This window comes from Phyllostomus discolor, chromosome 6, assembly GCF_004126475.2.
Source record: "Phyllostomus discolor isolate MPI-MPIP mPhyDis1 chromosome 6, mPhyDis1.pri.v3, whole genome shotgun sequence".
In the NCBI taxonomy this organism is placed as follows: Eukaryota; Metazoa; Chordata; class Mammalia; order Chiroptera; family Phyllostomidae; genus Phyllostomus; species Phyllostomus discolor.
Genome location: NC_040908.2, coordinates 136370472 through 136381988, shown reverse-complemented (window position 1 = coordinate 136381988; position 11517 = coordinate 136370472).

Genomic DNA, 11517 nt, shown 5'->3' with positions numbered 1-11517 from the left:
AATATCCATATAAGAGAATACCATGCAGTCAGAGTGATGATGTCCATCTATAGTCATTGTTATGTAAATAAACATGATAAACAAAAAAAATAGGCCAGGTGTATAGTTGGTATGGTATGAAATGTACAATATTGTGTGTGTCTATTTCCATGCAGTGTGAACTCTCCTAGTTGACATCCAGCCACTGAGCTGACTCACCAGTTGAGGCAGTCCTCCCCTTCCACCGGGAAAACCTCCCAGCTGGCACCCGGGCTCACTGAAGTTTCCAAGAGGAAGGCCGGGGGTCTTTGCACCCAACCACCTCTGCTCCCACCAGATAGCTCCTGTGCTTAGCAGGCTTCAGTTATGTAGTTCTCTAACCTCTTCCTTCCAGTTTATTTGTTACTGTAATTTCATGGTTAAATAGTCTATAAATTGAAAATAAATGAATAAAGGGCAAAATCTACCTTAAAAACTAAGTGAAATTCTTTTAATTTAGTTGCTATTATATTTGGAATAGGTAACATAGGTTCATAAAAACTCAAGATTCTCTCTTGGACTGCTTTACGAATGTTTTTTGGTTTTCTTCCTTCTTCAAAGAAGTCAAAACCAGACAAATTCTGGGTCTCATTCCAAATGAGACAAATTCTGGGTCTCATTCCAAATGAGACCCGATATTGTAGTGTCTCTGTAAGAAAGACAAAGGTGAACTCCCTTTAGCAGAGTGCAGTGACAAAAAAAGGCTATATTAAAACATTGACATATTTTAAGTTAAAGATTTAAAATATATATTTATTATTATTATTCCTTATTTCAACTTTTTTTTGCTTAATGTACTAAATACTGGTCTTAATACTATTATATAAAAAGTATTTTTAAGTACTAAATACTGTATTAAGTCTAGATGTAGCAGAAGTCTTTTTATGTGATGGTGTTCATATAGTACACTGAGTACACTGATATATCTGGAAGGGTATGGTGAGATTCTGGTTGATTTTTACGCTCATCTTTGTGCTTTTCTACACTTTTAAAAGTAAGAGTGTCTATTACTTCCACGTTCAGAAAATACTTCAAAGTCATCATCATGTTTGAACAGGAAAACAGAAAGAGAAACTTCCTGATTAAGGAAATGACATGCTGACCATAGTGGGGTATCCTGGGGCGATCCTGTCTGTCTTCCCCTGATGACTGGAACAGTTTGGATTGTGTTTTTATAAATCCTAACAGTGATGATGAATTTGGCTGCTTGGTTCCACCCCATTCTAAAGTTCTCAGATACACCCTAAAGCACCCAAGTGTTGAGATGTCAGCACCCAGACATCTCAACACTCGGAATTTCCATGGGAAGAGGCACAAGGACTCAGGCAGAGTGGGTGCTGGGGAGGAGAGAGGGGCATTCCCAGGTGGTACAAGCAGAGGGGACCATGAGTACTGCCAGATCTGAATTGGGATGCAAATGGGATGCAAATGTATTCATTTATGGTACATTTACACAGTGGAATTCTATGCAGCTGAGAGAAAGAAGAAGCTTATACCCTTTGTGACAGCATGGATGGAAACAGAAAGCATTATGCTAAGTGAAATAAGCCAGGAAGTGAGGGACAAATACCATATGATCTCACCTTTAACTGGAACATAATCAACAACAAAAAAAAGTGAACGAAATATAACCAGAGTCATTGAAATTAAGAACAATCTAACAATAGCCAGAGGGGAGGTGGGGAGGGACAGTGGGGAGAAGGGTTTTCAGGAACTACGATAAAGGACACATGGATAAAATCAAGGGAGAGGGTAGAAGCAAGGGAGGGAGGGGGGTATGAAGGGGGTGGGGAGAAAATACGGACAACTGTAATTGAACAATAAAAAAAACAGGGAGCAGTTCTGAGCATCTCCGGTTACTCTCACTCACAGAGGTTACAGCGAGTTAGTAAAGTCACATGCTTTATAGCAAGAGGCCCCCTTGCAGGAAGACAGGCTTGACTTTCCTGTATAAATAAAGCCATAAACTTTACTTTTTAATAAATATAACTATTCCCATGGAAATTTGTAAATAATTATTTATTCTTGGCTTATAGAAATATCTGCTGAAAATTAACTTTTGACCATAATAATTAATCTAAAATTATAATAAAGTTGTTCAAAGCCTTATGTAAATAAAAGGGAAACAAAAAATACCTTTCTACAATACACTCTGCTTCAGTGCTGGAAAAGCTGCGACCATCAGATGTGCAAAACCAACCAAACAAACTAACCAACCCTGACAAACTGAAGTCCTGCCTCTGGAAGTAGGATTTTTAATCGTGCAAGGGCATTCTGGGGAGATGGAACTTGCAGCAGCTCCAGCAGAAAAGACGTGGAGCCCTTGTTGAAATGAATGGTCAAGGTGGGCGCTCACTTACAAATGGAAGCTGTCATTGCACGCAGTGTAGCTGTGACCCGCATGGGACTCAGCTTAAGGAAAGGTCATTGGTCAGGCTGGGGCGTGGGGCCCTGCAGAGGAGCAGAGACAAGGCTGCATTCTGCCCTCCTTTCCAGTTTGCTGGCGAGACAACTGGCAGGCATCTCTCTGCAATTAGAGCCCCAGGAGCAGTCAATCCCCTTCTGGGCGGTATTTGGTGAACTAACTTCACTGCAATGCTGAGTGACGGGCTCTAGAGTCAGCTAGCCCTGGATTCACGTCCTAGCTCTCCCACATAGGAGTTCTTTAACATGAGTTTTAAAACCAATGTAAACGAGAGGGCATGCTGGAAGGCATTGGTGCTAAAATTTGGTCAACATGTCCCTGCAAGGTACACGAAAAGCAAGTGCTACATTAAATGTGAGGGCACATCCTCCTTCTGCCCCACCCCTCCACCCCCTCCCTTCCATTCTCCTCCCCTCTTCTCTCTCTGTCTCTCTTTCTCTTTCTCTCTCGCTCTTCTCCCTCTCTCTCCCTCCCATATTTATACATACACACAAATCAATGTAACCTAGAAGACTCAAAGAGAAAAAGTACATCATTTTTCACATTTTTCAAAATGAATGCAAATCTTGTTCAGCCCTCATCTGCCTGGTGGGCAGAGTCAGGAGATACAGTCTCGGTCGTTTTGAGGGCTGCTGCCATCTCTTGTGACAGTACATGAATTTGGACCTTGCACAGTCCAGAAAATCTGAGGAGGGTCCTAGGCCCTCAGACAGCCATGCTGATAGCCAAGCCAGTGAGTGCCATCCGTTTCAGGGTGGTGGCTCCACTGGTGGTGATCACACCACCTCGGGTTCAATTGGTTGCTGGGCCTTCGTGTGGCTCCAAGGCCACGTGCTTTGTTCTTAGTTCACCACGCAGCCAGCCCCACAGTCCTCCTCTTCCTCCAGAATTCTTGCTGCCTCCAGGGGAGTGAGCAGAAGCCGGTGCTGGGGCTTCTCGATCCTCCATCATCCTAGTCCCATCATCCCAGTTTCCCCAGGCCAGGCTTTGCACCCTTGAAGCCTCTAATTCCTCTCTTATGGACCCATCTACCTAACTCCCCCATCCTGGAGCTGAAACAGAGAAGCTGTCACCTCCCACAACCAGCCAGGGCAGGGGGCATCCAGCACAAATAGCTGAACATTTGAATGACCTTTCTGGGAGGAGAAAGGGAAAGTTCACCTTTCTTTTCTTTTGTTTTTACTTTCTTTCTCCCTTTCTCTGTTATTGAGTCCATAACAATAAAAAGGATGAGACACTGAGTAGTTAGTTTCTCAGTAAGTCAATGCTTTTTGAAATGAAACCCTGGAGCAAGCCCGTAACACAGTAAAACCAGCCTCTAGAGATGTAACTAATAACCACCTCCCAACACAATTCCTTTGTAGATAGTTTTATTTTTAAGTGACAAAACCAATAGCATAAGCCTATGATGGCCACACAGTACTTAAAACCTTCTGGAGGTAACATTGGCTTTGAGGTCAGGGACCACAGGTTTGAATCCGATTCCATCACTTACCAGTGTGTGATCTTAGGCAAGTCAGTCAACCTTTTTGAGCTAAACTGTAAGTATTAAAACAACAGTAACTGTTTCTTTACTTTTCTATTCTCGGGCACAGTGCTCGGGTGCAGAGAAGGCATTCAATAAATGCATTAAATTAATGAGCAAATTAAAGGTACCTAATACCTCATTAAACAAACTAGATGTTTAATAAGCATGAGGTTCTTTTGCCTCCTCCTTCCCATTCTGTTTTGTTTTTTTTTTTTTACTTTTTATTCTGAAACAATGAACACACACAAGAAGTTACAAAAATAGCACAGAGAGGCCCCCTGTGCCCATCACCCAGCTACCTGCAGTGCAGACATTTTGCATGGGTAAAATCCTTTACCAATTGGCTGGCCCCATGCAGTTTGGTCAGTTCCTGCCTGGGCACTCGCTTTTGTTTATGTCCTCACACATGTACATGTGTGTGACCACTGCCAGTCAAGACACAGAACTGCCCATCGCCACAAAGCAGCCGTCTGGTGCTGCCCCTTCAGAGTCCTGGCCCCCCTCCCCTTCCTGAGCCCTGGCAACCACTGACCTCTTCTCCACCTCCACAATTTTGTCAACTTGAGAATTTTTAGAAATGAAATCACGTAGTATCTAACCTTTTAAGATTCCCATTTTGCACTTAGCACAATGCCGTTATGGCACACCCAGGTTGTTGCATGGATCAATAATTCACTCATTTTTATTTCTGGGTAGCGTTCCATGGTATGGATGTACCACAGTTTGTTCAGTCCTCGCCCGCTGCTGAGCACTTGGTTGTTTCCATTTTGGGGCTGCTACAAATGAAGCTGCTATGAAGACTTGTGTGCGGGACATTTTTGGCAAACCACGTGCTATGAAGATTTTGTGTGAACCAAGTTCATGTGGGGAAAATGTGCCATGAAGATTTTGTGTAGATCTAAGTTTTCATTTCCTGAAATAAATGCCCAGGATTGAGATTCATGAGTCAGACAGCAAGTGTATGTTTAACTTCACATGAAATTGCCAGACAGGTACCCGGAGTGGCTGTACCATTTTACGTGCCCGCCGAGAACATATAAAAGGTCCTGTTTCTCCACATCCTCACCAGCATGTGTTTTATCAGTAGTCATTGTAGCCATTCTAATAGGTGTGTAGTGGTATCTCAGTGTTGTTTTAATTTGCATTTCCCTGGCAATTAGTGATGCTGATCATCTTTTCAAGCATTTGTTCAGCATCTGCATGTCTTCTTTAGTGAAGTGTCTAAGACTTCTGCTCATTTGCTCATCAGTTGGTTTTATTACTGTTGAGTTTAGAGGGTTCTTACTTCTGAAAACAACTCTTTTGTCACATAGGTAATTTGAAATCTTTTTTTCCTAGTCCACATCTGTCATTTTATCCCCCTAACCAAGCTTTTCACAGAGCAAAACTTTTCATTTAATAAAGTCCAAAGAGCTAATTTTTTTTATGGATTGTGATTTTGGTACCATGTCTAGGAATTATTTTCCTCATTTGAGATCATGAAGATTTTCTCCTATGTTGTCTTCCAAAAGTTTTATGGTTTTACATTTACATTTAGAAATCTGATCCATTTTGAGTTTATTTTTCTATAAGGTGTGAGGAGTACACATCAAGGTTCATTTTATTGGCTATCGATGTCCTCCTGTCCATTTGTTCCTGCCCAATGAGGGAATAGCACCACAGTCTACAGGAGTCACAGAGGTAAGATAATACTCAGTGGGGCTGGATGTCTGAACAGTCCCTCACGGAAAAGTAATCACCCTTGCATGTGTATCCAGGATAAGCTTGATGCTGTGGAAACCAAACAGTTCACCGGTGAGTCTTTTTTCTGCAATCATATTGTGCAACTAAATACTGTTCATACCGGATCCCGAGGAGACTCCTGCTGCCTCCTTGCATCACAGCCTAGAGTGAATTTCTGTTTGAAGCAGGAAGTGAATGTTGGAAATTCCTGTTGCACATGATAACATATCATTTAAGGGCAGGGAAGGCGTGTCTTACAGAAGCATGGTCTCTGAGGTGACAAGAGCCCAAACCAGGAATCTATCTATAGTTTCTTTGCAAAGAAGAATAATCTTTCATTCAACAAACATATATCAAGCAGTTACCATGTGTCAGGAACTAGGCAATGAAAAATGCAGTGAACAAAACAAATGTAGTCCCTGCCCTTTGGTAGAGGGAGAGGAGTAGAATACAGGTAATCACATAGACACACAATACTGTTTGCCAAAAGCTAGTGATGGAATGCTAGGGGAATATATGGCAAGGACATCTAACCCAGACTTGGGAAGCCTGGCAATGCTTCCTAGAAGCGACACTGAACTTGAGACCTTAGAGACGACTCAAGTTGTCTACTTGGGTAGAGTGGACTGGGTGGGAATGGTAATAAGAAAGAAGAGTCTTCCAGGTGAAGGGGAAGAGTGTGTGCAAAGGCCCACAGATGGGGGTGGTGCATGTAGTGAGGTGTGGATCTAAAGCATCTAGTATTGCTGGTGTGTAATGTCCAAGAAGAAAGGGCAATGGATGAGGTGGCCCAGGTCAGACTATGAAGGGCCTTGAAAGTCACTGTGGAGATTGTGGCCAAAGGAAAGTCATGGCCAAGGAATTCAGCCGTCTTATGAGGATACCAGGAATCCACAGGAGGACTCTGAGTGGGGGGTGTAACAGACCCACATTTACAGTTTAGAAATCTCTCTGGCAACGTGGAGACAGACTGAGGGGAACCTAGGTGGCTGGCAAGGGTGTTGGTTAGCAGATCGTTGCAAGAGATGATGGGACCAGAACGGGGACAGTGGAATACAGGTGATACATTCACACTGGAGTAGGATCTGGGGCTTAAGGGGAGCAGATGAGGTTTAAAGATCACTTTGAGGAATGGGGGACAGAGTTGTGCAGGGAAACAAAAGTGAGCGCAAGGACTACTTGCGGTTGGAGCCATTGTGTGGACACTCCTGCTGAGGAAGGGCAGGCTTATTCCTTCCCCTTGTGACCCTTCCACGTGTGGCGGTCCTACTGGAGAAGAACGCTGCTTCCCTGTGACTTCCTTGCCTTGCCCTTGGCCCTACTTTGGCCCTGAGGGACCCCACAGCACCAGTCTACCTCTGCTGGTTCACAGCAGCGCTTTGACCATTTTAAAGACATGGGTCAGGTTCTCTCAAGCTTTCTTTTCTCCAGCTTATTCATACCCAGTTCCTACAATCACTTCCCATTTGGCATGGTTCCCAACCCATCCTCTTCCAGGTAGTCCTCTACCTCCTGTCTTTAATTTAATCACGCAGTGCCTGAAACCTGGATAGAGTCTGTTCAGCCAGAGAACAGTAAGCCTCCCTTGCTGGAGCCTGGGCATTTGACCCCTAGCACCCCCCACACTCCTGTCCTTGTCAGGAAAGTCGCCTCCCTTCCCTGAACATTTGAGCCAACATCCCCCAGTGAGACCTGTGACAGGACTGGGCCCAGAGCCTGGGCTGAGGAAACAGGTCTGACAAGGGCCTCGCTGACTCACCTCCTACAGTAGGCAGGCTGGGTCTGGGAGCACATGACCCAGCCTCAGCTGGAAACAGATTTCCTGGTGTTTTTTCTATTGAGAACCAAGACACCAGCAACTATTTGCTGACCAAGGTGGTGTGTGTGGTTTGTGAGGAAAACAAGTGGGGACACTGGATCCGTCTTCAGGGACCATGCAGCCTTTCTGGGAGAGGACAGAGAATGGGGGTCAGAGAAGGCCCTTTACAGAGGAGATGGGGTCGCAGCTAGGCCTCGCAGGGCAGGTGAGAAGAAAACGGTGGTGCACTAGAGTGGAGAAGGGAAGGCGCAGAGGCCAGAGTATCTAAGGTGGGTTTAGCAAAGGAAAAGAGAAGAAGATACTGTGGTCAGAGCAGAGACTGGATATATGTGAACATTGAGAAAATGTATGGCAAAGGCAGGTTGGAGCATATTGCAATGCCAGCCATAGGGGCCAGACTCTCCTTCAGGCAGGAAGCACCAGGGGCTTTCGAAGCAGAGAAGGAGATGATTCAAGTGTTGGGTGGTTTGGTTTCTGGGTCTGATGAAGCCAAACGGATGAATCCTACTCTGTGGTGACCCAGGAGAACAGGGCTCCATGATGTCCAGGGAGGATAAAGCCCTTCAGGAAGTGGTCCGGGGAATCCAGAAAACCTAGCTGGCCTAGTTCCAGCTCACCTGCAGGTGATCTTTCCAATACCCCTTCCTAGGGGCAGGGAGAAGAATGAACTATTCAAACGAGGGACCTGGGAAGTGCTTTGAGAGGCAACAGCAAAAGTTGTAATCTGAGAGCAGAACTGATTACATATTTTGTGCGCCCCTTGTTCAACAATTATTAAGAATTTCAAGATAGCAACATTAAACCAAACACAGGGCCCTTTAAGCACAGAGACCTGTGCCCATGATGCCAGCTCTGTCTCGGGGTAAAGAAGAGGGCACACAGTGGGCTCTCAGGGGCTGCACTCAAGCTTGCAGCCATTCCCCCTCTGCCCTGGGCAGGTGATAGCCCAGCATTCCAGCTTAGGTGGCCAGCTAATGGCTCTTGGCTTCGTGGAAAGATCAATGAACAAAAGACAGGAAATCTGAGTTCCACTCCTGGTTTAGCTTCAAAATTGATGTGAGTCACTTAACTTCTGGGCCTTAATTTTATGGTTCATATTAAGTGTCCAATAAATATTCCTTCTCTTCCTTTCTATTAAAAAGCCCCAATTTTAGGATCTCTACTATCTGGCCCTTTGATGGAGTATTTGAAGGAAAACACAGCTTCCAAAGACAGGTCTTTGGTTGCAGAAATAAGTCTGTGAAATGCATTTGTATCTCAGAGCAAATCCAAATATTCTTTTGCATCCCAATACCTTTTATACTTCACTAAAGAGGTCTTCTCTGGCCATTCTCTAACAAGGATGTATTTGGAGAGACGTAAGGTCTACTCTTAGCTATTCTGCCAACTCTCAGTGGGAACCACAGGCAACCGATCTCCTCTCTCTATGCCTCAGTTTCCTCTTCTATAAAATGTAAGGAATAGACAAGGTGGTCACCAGGGTCCTTGTCCACTCTCAGTTCTACATTTCCTTGAATGTAGGAAGTAACTGGTCTAGCATTTGTCATTAGACAGTGTTGAGATGAATTTATTTGGCTCGACCAATGGAAAGTAAGCTCACTGAGGTTAAGAATGATGTGATCCATCTCTGCATCTCCAGTTCCTGACACTGCACGCTGCACTCAACTAAGTGTTAGATGGACAGAGCCATCAATGGATGAACCAGGTCTCTGGGGAAGAGACTTAAAACGAATGAGCCAAGGAAGTAAAAACAGGGATATAATTAGAAGTAAGGCCCCACAGGGAAGAAAGAGAATCTGGGAAATATCATATCAAGAGAGATTGATACTGGGTGATCAATATCTTAAATAATACAAAGGAAACAAGAAAACTGAAGGCTTTAAAGAAAACCCATTCCCCAATTAGGAGGTCATTAGTGACTTTTGAGAGAAGTCAGGCTGCCGAAAGTTAAGAAGTGGATGGACTATGAAAGAGTATGGATAGTGGGCATAAGTGAGTCAAGACATTTGGTGAAAGAAAAAAGAAAGATAAGAATGTTACTAGGCATGTGGAAAAACTGAAAGAAGAATCATTGTGTATTTATTGGTTTGTTTGCTCTAAGAGGAAATGCAAAATATGTGTTACCTAAGAGGAAGAAGGGAGGGAGGAAGACATGGATGATTTTAGGGAGTGAGAGAGGAGGGAACTGATGGATTTATGTCCTGGAGGACTCAGGAGAAAGAGAGGGGACCAAGAGCACAGGTCTCTCTCCCCCACTCTCCGCCACCTGCAAATCTGACAAGTGTATCACCAGGTGCTGTAGAGGGAATCCAAACATCAGAAGTGGTTTGGGAAAGGTGACTTTTAAGGTTTCCTCCCCCTGAGTCTATGACCACTGTGTCCATCCACTCTTATGGTGCCAGGTGGCCCACAAGCAAATGATGGCAGACAATGTAAAGAACATCTTTGAAACACAGTCTGGTGCAGCAGCATTCCATCACCTAGCAACACCAGTACCCAATGAAAGAGGAAATGAGCCAAACTCCACCTGTTTTGGAATGTGGCCCAAGCAGGAGAGAGGCATAGTAGAAGGATCAGATTGGGAGTCAAGAGTCTGGGTCTAGTCTCTCCTTGTAATTCTCCATGTGCCCTAGGATACGTACATCCCTTCTGCTCTATGAGTCACAGTTTTTACTGGACAAACACAATTTTGAGATAGGTGATTGATTTACTTCCACGTGCTCTGACTCCTGAGAGTTACAGAGTCATCCTGGAAGAGCTGACACTCGCCTCCGTGGTTCTCAGACAGGTCTACACCTAGTGTGGTTACCTCGGCACAAGGGGCAGAACAGGACCCATGAAGCAAGTAAGTCCTCTGTGGCAATTCCCATTCGTGTCACCACAGAGCTCGCAGTTTGGCATCTGCTCCAACAGGAAAACCCACATGCTTGTCCATGACATTCTGGGCCCTCCCACTTGGGCTGTGGCACCAGCATGACCAAATGAATCATGTTTGGCAAGGGGCAGGTCACATCTGGCTGTGGGCTGATGACACTGATGAAACCCCATGTTGCTTTGGGGACTGAGTTTTTGACTGAGTTCCAAGTTCTGAGTTTAGAACTTGGTTTGCTCTTTGTTGACCAATCTCCACCAGGATTAAAGGGAGGTGGGTGTACCTCTGTCATTAAATACATCATGACAATGAGCCATTCACTAATTCATTTAAAAATGTGCATTGAGGACTTCCGGCAAGATGGAGGAATAGGTGGACGCACCGTGCCTCCTCGCACAACCAAGATTAGAAAACCAATAATTTACAACAATAATTTACTATCAGAATAACACCCAGATCCGGCAGAGGATTTATCTGGATGGAAGTCGGGGGCAGCCAAGAAGTTGAAGTAGACGCGTTCATCCGGACTGGTAGGAGAAGACGAGCCGGGCGGGCGCGGGGCTGGCTCGGGTCGGCGGCGTGCGGAGGTCGGGGGAAGGTTTGGCGCGAAATCGGCGCAAAAGCCATCCGGCGCGCAAGAAGGCAGCGGTGATCCCTGAGTACGCAGGCTGCGGCTGGCAGACCCAGAGGGGTAGCGATTGTGGACCGGGGCAGAACTCGTGGCCCAGAAGCCCAGACAAGGGTCTGAGTCCAGGGGAACGGAACTACCGCCATTGTTTTCTCCCGCCCCGCTCCCGCTCCCGCCCCCGCCCCGCCCCCACATATAACGTCACAATCTAGCGACGGGGTGCCCAGCCCTGGTGAGCACCTAAGGCTCCGCCCCCCCACCGTAACAAGAGCAACCAGACCGAGAAAAAAAAAAAAAAAAGGAGAGAAAGGGGGAAAAAAAACCATGTTTTCAACAGAGCAAATCAGTCCCCCAGGACTCATCCTTTTGAGCGACCAAGAATTAGCCAATCTATCAGATGCGCAGTTCAAAACACTGGTGATCAGAAAGCTCACGGAACTGGTGGATTTTGGACGAAATTTAGATGAAAGAATGCAGAGTACCATAAAACAGATGCAGGAAGACA